The following is an 8,436-nucleotide window of genomic DNA, read 5'->3' as shown; positions in this document are numbered from 1 at the left end:
TTCTTGCTTCTGAAATTTTAATGTTGTTTTCTCATTTCTGTTATCTTTGGCCTTATGGGTTTATTCTTTTTTGATCGTTCTGTCATTTTAGTGTAGTTTTCAAAGGGAGAAGTAGTCAGTTTGTATGTTAAAGCCACCAACTTTAACTGTAAGGTGGTCTTCATTACCTATTGCTTGAGACCATTGTGATAATTTCCTATCTAATTCACTTCTCACTATTCTCTTTACCCTAATTCATTTTTTTTTTTTTTTTTTTTGTCTTTTGTCTGTGTCCGGCAATGGATCGCAACCCTCAGTGTTGCCCCCGTACCGGACCGGGGACCGGCAACGGGATTGCAAGCCTCGGTGTTGCTCCCGCGCCTCGCTCAGCCAGTGAGCGGGAGCTGGTCCGTATGTGGGATCCGAACCCTCGGATGGGAGCGCCGCCGCGCTTCCCAAGCAGCGCACTATCCAGTGTGCCACCGGGCCGGCCCTACCCTAATTCATTTTGACATTTACCCCCATATTAGTCCATCTCTGTTGTTTATAACAAAACACCTGAAACTGGGTAATTTATAAACAAATAAAATTTATTCCTTACAGTTTCAGAGGCTGGGAAGTCCAGAGTCCAGGGAACGCATCTGGTGAGGACCTTGTTGGCATGTGGTAACTCTTTACAGCAATGCAGGGTGTCATATGACAAATGGCTTGAGCAAGAAAGAGCTAAGCTTTTCGCTCACTCTCTTTATAAAACCATCAGAACCAAGCCCATTACTACATGAATGGGTCAATCCACTCACAAGGACATGTGCAGTCCTTACAATCTAATCACTTCTGAAAGGCTCCACCTTTCAATTACCATAATAGGATCTCCTATTCTCTGTCACAGTAGAGATTAAGTTTCTAATGCATGAAATTTTGGGGAACACATTCAACCCATAATATTCCACCCCTAGCCCCCAAATTTCATGTTCTTCTCCCAGGTAAATGCATTCATTCTAGCCCCATAGCCCCCAAATCTTTCCTGTCCCAACACCAACTCAAACAGCCCAAAGTCTCATGTATGAAATCAAACAAGTTATCTACTACCGTGATATAATGGTAGAACAAGCATAAGACAGAAATTCTCATTTCAAAATGGAGAAATGAGCCAAAAGGAAGGGATAACAGGTCCTAAACAATTCCAAAACCCGGCAAGGCTCAAAGCTGGTGAATCATGTACCTTGACTCCATGTTTGGCATCCTCAGCACAATGGTGTGGGGGTTGGATTTCCACGTCTGTGGGGAGTCCTGGTCCTGTGGCTTTCCTGGTCTTCGGCCATGCTTTAGCTCTCCCAGGTTGGTGTTGCACCCTCAGCTCCACAGATCTGGGGTATCCATGACAGTCGTGCTCCCACAGCTCCACCAGGCATGGCCCTGGTGGAGTTTCTCTGCAACTCTGACCCCACATATTCACTAAACATTGCTCTTGTAAAGGCTGTCTGTGGTGACTCCGCCCTTATGACAGATCTCTTCCTGGGTCCCAGGCTTTTCCATAAGTCCTTTGAAATCAGGGTGGAGAGTCCCAAGCCTCCACAGCTCTGGCATGCTGCGAGTCTGCAGACTTAACACCATGTGGATACCACCGAGGCTTCTGGCTTATATCTTCCAAAGCTGCCGGTCCAGCCACACCTGGGGCCAATTTAGCCACAGCTGGAGCAGCCAGAGCAGCCAGGAGCACCCTGAGGTGGCCTTGGGCAGCACATCTGTGGAGGGTGCCTCCGACTTGTTCCCCAAAACCATTCTGTCTCCCTGGGCCTACAGTGGGAAGGGCAGTCTCAAAGATCTCTGAAATTCTCTCAAGGTCTTTTTCCACTTTCTTGATAATCCCTTCCTTCTGTACTCATCTCCTTAGCTAATCTCTTTGGTCACTGGGCTACACCCTTGGTTTCCTCTCTCAGACAGACTTTATCACTATGTGATCAGCCTGAGAGTTTTCCAATTTTTTACCCTCTGCTTTCCTTTTAATTATAAATTCTGCCTTTATTTCATGCCTCTTCTGCCATAATTAAGCTTAGGCTGTTGGAAGTAGCCACACAGCTGCCTGAATGCTCTGATACTTAGAAAGTTCTTCTGCCAGGTACTCTGGTTCATCACCTTGAAATTCCACATTCCATAAAATTTGAGGGCATGAACAGAACCCAGGCAAGTTCCTTTCAACTCTATAACAAGGGTGACTTGCTCCAGTTTCTGATAAGATCGTTCTCATTTCTATCTGAGACCTTTTCAGAATGGCCTTTACTGTCCATATTTCTATCAGCATTCTGGGCACCACCATTTAACCAGTCTCTCAGACATTCCAAGCTTTCCTTGGTGTTCTTGTCTTCTAAACTCTCACCAGCATCCAGCTTTTCCTAGCCTGCTCCTCCAAATTCTTCTAGGCTTTTCCCGTACCCAGTTCCAAAGCTGTTTCCACGTTTTCAGATAATTGTACCAGTTTTCTGTATTGGTCCATCCCTGTTGTTTATAACAAAATACCTGAAACTGGGTAATTTATAAACAAATAAAATTTATTCCTTACAGTTTCAGAGGCTGGAAAGTCCAGAGTCCAGGGAACACATCTGGTGAGGGCCTTGTTAGCGTGTGGTGACTCTTCACAGCAATGCAGGTCACATGGTGAATGGCTTGAACAAGAGAGAGCTAAGCTTCTTGCTCACTCTCTTTATAAAGCCATCAGAACCAAGCCCATTACTCCATGAATGGGTCAATCCATTCACAAGGACATGTGCAGTCCTTACAATCTAATCACCTCTTAGAGGCCCCACCTTTTAATTATCATAATTAATTTCCCACCCTCATAACACAGTCATAGTAGAGATTAAGTTTCTAATATATGAAATGTTGAAGAACACATTCAACACATAGCATCCCCACCCCCAACTATTTGTATTTCATCTTCAAACTCCTAGTGAACAAAACCCAGGCTTATAAAAGCTTAATTCATTTTGGAAAGGGGTACTAACCTTGTTTGTATATGTAGTTCTCCTTGGGTAACAGAATTTCTTATGTGTAACTATAGAATACTTTGTCATCTGTAATGAGGTGGGGAACTCCAGATGCAAAGAATGAAATGAGCTGAAAAAATGCTTAGAGACAGAAAGTAAAAGATAGTTCAAGGAGCAGCAAGTAATTCTAGTTCTGTTAGATATAGGGGTTTGGTTAAATGTAACAAAGTGAGATGAGGCAAGATAGTTAAGACTTAATGTCAAGTTAAACTGGAATAGATTTGTTAATAATGCTATTTCAAATTATAGCTTCAGAGACTGTCAGTAAACTACAAAAGAAGTTATATTTGTCTAAGAGATTTGATGTACCTCTTCAGAGAAGTAAGTAATTTGTATAATTCAAAGGTTAGTTTTCTGGTTAAAAATTCACCTTTTAGTGAAGATGGGCAAAGGAAGTTGAGATCAAGGACTTGGTCAACCAAACAAGTGTCTCTCCAAGTACCTACCGTGGTGGGGACTGTGCAAAGAAGAGAAAAGAAATAGATTGCTTGGTCTCTGACACACTAGCAGGTTATATATGTAACAAGGCCAGGTTTTCCCTTGAAAGCATTGTTACTTATCCTGGGGCAAAAAAATGGGAGTGGTCTTTGGAAACAAGAGGAGAAATTTCTTTTGCTCTTGGAACAGATATCCATAAACCAACAGAAGAGAGAGTGGTATTAGTCACAGTAGCTGAGTTTGGAAATCCTTTCAAGTTTATTCACCCTAGTACTACCGGCAGCCTTAAAGAAAATATTTGTATGTGTGTATCCAGACTCAAAGATCTGAGACTAGTTCATTAGTACATGAAGACCTGGCTGTGAACCAAAGTCACAAGAAGAAATGTAGATAAATACAGCTGAGTGGCTTCCATGCATTGGGAAGTACTTCAGGCTCATACCTGAGCAGGCTTGCACTAGGCAGGTTTTCAGAAAAGAGTCATGCTCAATTTACTGTGGCTCATCCGGCAATGAACAAAGAGTATGGCACCAGAATATTTCAGTAGTGACAACAAAGACCATCTGGGACTGCTGGGTTGTCTTTGTTTCGATAAGCATATCTTGTGCCAGTGACATTAGTAACAGCTGAAAACAATTCAAACCTTTGGTGGACTGGTCAGAGGATGGTTACCAGAACTGGCCTCAAAGTCTGAATAAGCATCCCTAGACGTCTTGAAGTTATCAGTAAAGCAACCATCCTGGGGAGAAAAGAAACGTATAGAGACATTTAATTTGAAAATCAAAAAGAATGTGACATTATTTTGTGTCCTATGCTGATGGTAAGAACTGTGTATATACACGTATAACAAACATTATGTAGACTGGTCAAAGGATGGTTACTAGAACTGAAAAGTACTTGAAAGTAATACTATATCAAAAACTGCCTACTTAATACCTCTATTTTTTCCCTCAGGATGGTATGGCCTGGAAACATTCAAGGTGTTGTTGATAGTTATGGGAAAATTAGTGAAGATAGCACTTGGAGGAGATAGACTCGTTTTTCAATATAAATAAAGACAAATACTAAATAGAGGTATATTTTATCCAAGAACAGTCAGTCCAGGAAAGATTCCTGAAGTTAAATTCTGAGCTGGATTTTGAAGAGGATGAAACCTATGAATCTCTAAAGATGAGAGAGGGCAGTGATATAAAGTCAAATACTAAGCTACCAAGCCCAAAAAAACCAATCCAGTTGAATTTCCTTTTTTTAAACTGCAGAACAAATGATCATCGCAGAAGTTTTCCCTTTCATTTTGATGACCTCCCACTTTCATCAAAGTAGTGAATGTGTTCTTTAGACAATATTAGACCTATGGCAGACCTAAAAGCATGGAGAGCAAGAAAAGTCAAAATTGAGGATTGCAAACATAGCCAAACAGCTGAAGTAGAACATCTTTTATGGAAGTAAAGTCATGATTAATAATTCCAATGACGGGCCGAGCCCGTGGCGCACTCAGGAGGGGGTGGCACTGGGAGCGCAGCAGCACTCCCGCTGTGGGTTCGGATCCTATAGGGATGACCGGTGCGCTCACAGCACTCACTGGCTGAGCGCAGTGCAGCCGGTCTCAAAAAAAAAGGACAAAAAAATAATAATAATAATTCCAATGATGAAGTACCTTGAGTAATAAACTTCCTAATAAATAGGCAGCCACTGTGGATGCTTGAGCTGAAGAATAATTAATGTTGTACAAGTATTCTCAGTTTGGTTGGTGTGGGAAGTCAATGATGAGAATTCCTAGCAAGCCATTGCAGTAATCTTCATATGAGGTAGTTAAGGCCAGGGAGCTGAGAGTGGGGGTGTTGTGGGACCATGATATTGATTGAAAAGTGAATCTCAAAGTTATTACAAAGAAAGGATTAGTAGAATTTCTCATTGTGGGTCAAAATAGGACTAGGAAAAAAATGATACCAAGATTATGAGCCTGGAAACACTCAAGGTGTTGATGATAGATATGGGAAAATTAGTGGAGATAGCTCTTGGGGGAGATTGACCTGTTTTCAATATGATGTTTCAAGACTTGTTGTGGCATTTAAATTGAAATATTCTATGGACAACGGTGGATATAGAACTAGAAAGAGGGCAAGAATAATTGCAGATAGGAGTATGGTAGCCCAACATTGGTAACATTTGAAGCCATAAAACTCATCTAGAACCTTCAGAAGGGGAGTATCAATTTGAAAAATGTGAAATTTAGCCTTGAGAAATGCCCAGAGTTTTAGGAAATGAACTAGTGATGGACACATCAGAGGGAGTTGGAAAAAATTGTTTAATCTCCATATTGTCATATAATCCACAATATTAGGACTCACAGTCAGCTTAACATAAGTACAGCCATGTTGACTGCTCCCTCACCTTGTCCCCCTACCCCCTCCCTTTCCCTCAAGGCCAGTGTGTTCTGATAAGAACATCTGGTGCAAAACAGGATCTTGCAGAAAACAGAAAAACCACAAAGCTGTTAGTGCTCAGAATAGCTTCCCAACCCCTTCTCAGAACTTAGGCTCTTCCCCCTAACCCCATCTTTCCCAAATTCAAACCCTATAAAGCCTCTGCTAGTCTGTATGGGGGCAGAACACTGATCTTTCAGTTTCCCCTCCAGGTTCACTGGTATAAACTCCCTTGCTTAATAACATTTGGCTTGGAGTCCTTTATTTTGTCTCGCCAACCTAACATACAAGGCCATGACTTCACCTCTAGAAATCTACAAAAGTAGACCTCCAGTCTGCTGTTAAGAACCTAACAACACTGTTTTATTTAAGCCAAAACAAGAGAGTAGAGAAATAACAGCTGTGATGATTTATATCACATGGCATTGCAGCATTGTACAGGGCTTTCTGAGACAGTATCTTTACTTCCACAGTAACTCAGTGAAATGATTGTTACTCCCCTTCGTACTGATAAGGAACTGAAAGAAGGGCTAATTGTTTTAATTTCTAAAAAATGAAAATAATGGGAAAAACTACTGAATTTGGACAAGGAAGTTATTTGAGAGAATATTGAGTCTCTTAAATTTTACATTGAGATTCAGGAAAAATTTTTTCCACATAGACCTTATCTTAAAGATGGTAACTTCTGCCCTCTTACAAACCCTTGCTTCGTGGTGGAAAATCTTCTTTAGTTTGTCATGGAGCAGTCTCTCATAATGCAGAGCAGTAATAAGCAATCCACGTTATCTACTCTGTTCAAATTCTACCAAGTTTATTACCAAAAAAATGGGTTTTATTAAAATAAAATATTTTATTCAAAATACATGTGTTGTTTAGCTAGAGCTGCTTCGTTTTGATATCAATTTATCCTTCTGTGCCTACTATTCTTGAGGAACTTCTCTGCTTTTCTGTAAACTACTGATTTAAACTGTAGATAAGGGACTGTTTGTAGACAATACCAGAGAGAAAATAAATTTATAACCATAATAGGGAATATACAAATATCTACATTTTATTGTATATTCAAAGCAGCTCAGGATAACCTGTAACCCCTCTTCTTCCTCTAAATCTTCCTTAACATCCTTTTCAATTTATTGTACTTTTCTTTCCCACTTCACAGCACTTTCTATTCTCCCTCCTGCCGTCCCTCCCTCCCTCCCTCTCTCTCTGCCCCCCCCCCCACTTTCTCTCTCTCTCAGTCATTCATTTAAATTCTCCCAGGATAGGTTTACATTCTCAGCATGGTCCAGTCAATGAAGAAGGAATAACAAATCAGACAATTTCCCCAGTATGTGACCACAGGCATCCTCCAAAGTGGGAAAATGGGATGTGGGCTGGGAGAGGTTTATTTTCTAAGTTTAATACAGATTTTTACAGACCTAATAATTTTAAAAAAAATTTTCCCATTGTTTGCACTGGTATGTTTATATGTGCATATCCATTCATTTCTTTTGTAGAATATTTAATCTAAACCTCATAATTTATTTGTGGACTCCTAGAAAGTCATACCATGCACCACTAGCCTGTCCAAAAATTAGTTATAATCTTTGTAAGTTCTTAAAATCTACCTTTTTATAGATGTTCTAAATATTTTTCATTAATTAAATGACTTGAAAACTACTTATAAACATTGTGAATTTAAGATACTCCTATATATTCTTTATCCAGATTTGCAAGTTGTTTCATTTTCTATGCTCAAAGGTTCTAGGTTCATAGATTCCAAATTGTACACTGAGAGAACCTCCCTGTGGTTCTGCAGCCACCTCACAGGGGATATTGCAGATATTTTAAATTTCTGAGAGAAACAGTGACATCTGTTGGGACTAACCTGAACTACTACTACTAAGTTGGGACTTCTAGCCTAGAGAATCCATGAAAAAACTATTTCAACACTAAGGACCCCAAGAACTGAGAAAGTTTGGAAATCTCTGCTCTAGGCATTAAAATTTCTTTTGCATCAAGTTAACATTACAATTATTTTTTACATGTTTGATCAAAATAATTTAAATATATCGCCCAAATTTTAATAAGTAGTTATTACATTTTTTTAAAAAAAGCTTTTATCAAAAACACGTCTATTAGTGAGATGCATAGGACTTTTTTCCCCAACTAGTTCATGTCTGTATATAAATTTTATGGACTAAATGAGTCAACTTTATTTACATGTTTGTTTTACTGATGTAAGCCTTGAGAAAACTGTTGGCGTAAGTAAATAAATGGAAATAGGAAGAGATTTATTATAGCAGTGTCATCATTTTTTTAACTCAACTTTTGAGTTATATACCAAATATATAAGCAAAGATTTGGAAAACTACCATACTTATAGAAGGATTTATTGTCTACACCTGTGCTGACCAGTCGCCATTGGCCACATATGGTTATTTTAATTAAAATTAAATAAAATTTAAAATTCATTTTTTCAGTTGCATTAGTCATATTTTAAGGGCTCAATAGCCATAGTTAGCAAGTGGCTACTGTGTTGGACAGCACAGATATAGAACATTTTCATC

Source organism: Galeopterus variegatus, unplaced genomic scaffold (assembly GCF_000696425.1).
Source record: "Galeopterus variegatus unplaced genomic scaffold, G_variegatus-3.0.2 Scaffold4044, whole genome shotgun sequence".
Classification (NCBI taxonomy): Eukaryota; Metazoa; Chordata; class Mammalia; order Dermoptera; family Cynocephalidae; genus Galeopterus; species Galeopterus variegatus.
This window is presented reverse-complemented; position numbering follows the sequence as displayed.